At 40.8% G+C, this 3,266-nt stretch overlaps 1 long non-coding RNA gene across 1 annotated transcript in view; it reads right to left on the bottom strand.

The window, feature by feature from the left end:
- Positions 1 to 1,997: 1,997 nt before the first annotated feature.
- The window catches only part of LOC105543178, a 6,277-nt gene continuing 5,008 nt past the window's right edge, over positions 1,998 to 3,266 (bottom strand). Inside the window, exon 2 of the long non-coding RNA XR_001006589.1 lies at positions 1,998 to 3,080. This is a non-coding gene — a long non-coding RNA (uncharacterized LOC105543178). The remainder of the gene's footprint in view (positions 3,081 to 3,266) is intronic.

Here is a 3,266-nt window from a genome sequence, read left to right as displayed (position 1 = left end):
TCTTTTGAAAAAATGTTTAAGATATACCATTATAGTCCTTTTCATTTGATATTCTTTCAGTACTATTTGGGAGCTTGAGTAGAAATGCTTATTTCCCTGACCTTGTCCTATGAAAGAAAATACAAACACAAAGAAATTAAAAGTTCTAGTGGATTGTAATAAACAGGGATCCTTTTGGTGGCACCAGCTTATCTCTGACCTAAAGGGGCACATGCTGCCATGCCCCACCCTACATCTCCCAACTCAATCATCAGACTCAGTTATTGTGACCAACATTATAATATATAGTATGAATTCTCAGCTGTTACGAAAATGTATTTCCACATTGATCAAAATGTATTGAAAAAAGCTATGACATTGTTTTTATATATTGTTTCAGATTCCAGTGGAAAGAACTAGAATAAACTATAAATTTTTCTAAGACAGGAAAAAAAACAAACAAACAAAAAAACAAAACAAAACAAAAAAAACCTCTCTGTCATCTTCTGCCACCAGAACTCTATAATTCTTGGCACAAGAGAGACACTCAAATATTATCTTTAGTAAGGTGATTTAGTAAGAGTCTGGTAATAGAGAAGTTTAATGGAGAGAAAAGGTTGGAAAGTCTATTGCTTGACGTGGTGAAGACAGTAGTAGTACTGCCCTATGGTGTTGGGAACCATAGTTTCTTTATTTTCTGCCAAAAGAACTAAAAAATTAAGAGGGGTAAGGTGGTTTCCATGACCATGTGGAAAGGCCAAACATGGAAGGATATAGAAAATCAACTCTCTTTTGCTTATAATTTAATTTATGAACAATTTTCTCTTATAAATTTAAGAGAAGCTTAAATGGGGATCTTTCTAACATAGCTTTGAATGAGGTTCCAATAATTAACATCAGATAACAAGATGTGTATGAGAGAGTTTACTATAAAAAGATTTTACAAAGGTTAAAAAAAACTGTTCCATAATTCTCATATCTCCTCCTTTTTTTCCAAGGCTATAAGAGGAGAGGGAAAGAGAAGACAGTGGAGAGATGCCTTGGGAGAGAGCTGTTACTGGCCATGGTGCCATTCTTCTTCCACAGGTAGTGGTAACCCTTCTATCCCAAGTCTGGTGAGGAGTGACTACGTAATGATTCCGAGGGCCATGGAATGTGTAGAAAATTAGGGCTCAGCTTGACTCATGACTGCCAAAAAGCACAGTGGCTTCAGGTAGAGGGGTAGGGGTCACTGTCCTGGGGAGGGCCTGTCTGCACTTCAGAGTGCTGGAATAAAGGAGCAAATTTGCTCCCTTCCTTGTTTTATGTGGAAGAGAGAACCAAGATAGAGTCCTTAAGTCCTTCTAAGAAATCCAAGTAGATGGGCCAGGCATCCCCCCAGGAGAAGATAGGAGTGAATACTGTGTCCCCGGGAGCTGCAAAGCTTTGCAATCTACCATCATAATTAGATACATCTATCTGTCCAGGTGAAAGGGACTTCAGCAGTAGGGTCTTCTGCAAATCCATGAAAATGACTCTCAAGCAGAAACATCAACCTTAGCCATCTGTTGAACCCTGAAAATGTGAAGCCTGATAAGGAAGGTCCAGTTCAAATAAGGCTTTTCCTCTGCTGCTCCCTGCTCCCTCAAATAAGTCTCCCTGCTGCTGGGATCTGAATGACAGACACTGGTGAGCTGTTAGAGGGAGGATTAGGATCACAGTGTAAAAGATAGAAAGGAAATCAGGTGCCTCTGAAGCCCTACCCCCACAGCGCTTTCCCTGTGTCAATTTTCAGTGAGAAGCAGATCCAAACTGAGAAGGGAGAAGATGTGATATTTGATATCATAACAAACTTGAGTTTTGATTAATATCTTGGACAGGACATTCTATGTTCCAAATAGAGATTGTGTGTTACAAAGTGACTGTAGCACCAAAAGTGAGTAGCAAATTCATGAACCTCTTAGATTTTTTTAATTTAGGCCATGATGAGATTACTGCCAATGACTCAACTTTCAAAATGCAAGTGAATAACTAAATAATTAAGGTAAAATTGCACTTTTAATTGTATTTTGATGACATCGTGAGCCGTGATTCAGTCACTTCATCTCGTAGAACTTCTGCTGGTGGTAATCACATTTAATTTTGTTACAATCACCCCTTCCTTTCACCTTGTGGATGTATGTCCCCCCAGTCTCCTTCTGAAAGGTAAGTGAATACAGCTCATTAGGGTGTTACATTAGAATCACTGTTTTGGAAAAGTCAAGCATGGTGTGGGCTTCTGGTGTCAGATGTGAATGTGAGAGATGAACAGCCAAGCTTTGCAAATAAAACACAGCCTTACTCATCCCCCTTCCCTCGCATGCACCACCACCCCATCTTCAAAGTCAGGGCTGCCTCAGCATGTCACAGGAGGCAGGGAATATCATCTTGTAAACACCAGCGATGAGCATGAGCCGAGACCCCCAGCAGCAGAGGATACAAACCGTCCTCCTGAAGCAGGATTTAATTACATTCTCCGTCAGGAAAGGAAGTTGGATTTGCTTCAGTGGAATTGCATTTTCTGCATTCGGGTGATTTGTTTCTCCTATAAAACCATTTCCCAGTACCACTACTGGAAGGCTGGTAACTAGAAACCTGCGTGGCTCACTCTTTAGACCGAAGGCCACTCCTGTCCCCGTGTGTACATTTCTACCTTTCACAGCCTGGCATTCCCAGAGGCCTTTGTGAAAACAGCGCAGAGTCCTCGGGGGAAAGCGCTCAAGGTTAGTGCTGTACATTCTGCTCCATGGCTCTGCTACTTCATGTTCTGTAATATTCCTGAATTCCTGCTTTTCTGAGGTCAAGGGTCCTGTCTTGTTGTCCAGTGTCTCCTACCGAACAAAATTCTCATCTGACTCCTTTGCCCTATTATGTTTGGGGTGTCGGGTTGATTCCCTGATGATCTCAGTCACAGCCTCCTCTATCTTCTTCAAAAACAGCACTTTGTGGATGAGTTGTGTGCTGGCAGTATTTTCTTTAAACAGTTCTCTATGGTAAAAATGTTGCCAATCAGAATATCTTCAGATATAACAAATGTTAAAAGTACACAAGAAGTCCTCGGTTCAGGGCTTCAAGGAACTCACCTGGATGCAAATCAAAGAATGAGTTGTCAGACTGGATAAAGCCAAGAGGAAAAGAAGTGGACAGTTTGGACCTAGTCCTTAAGGAATAACCATGTGGATGATTTCATGCTCAAAGTGCCCATTTCTATCGCACTTGGGAAATATTTGAGTGTAAATGAATATTTGGCATCTCATCTTTGGGAATTT

This window comes from Mandrillus leucophaeus, unplaced genomic scaffold, assembly GCF_000951045.1.
Source record: "Mandrillus leucophaeus isolate KB7577 unplaced genomic scaffold, Mleu.le_1.0 Scaffold277, whole genome shotgun sequence".
Taxonomy (NCBI): Eukaryota; Metazoa; Chordata; class Mammalia; order Primates; family Cercopithecidae; genus Mandrillus; species Mandrillus leucophaeus.
This window is presented reverse-complemented; position numbering and strand designations above follow the sequence as displayed.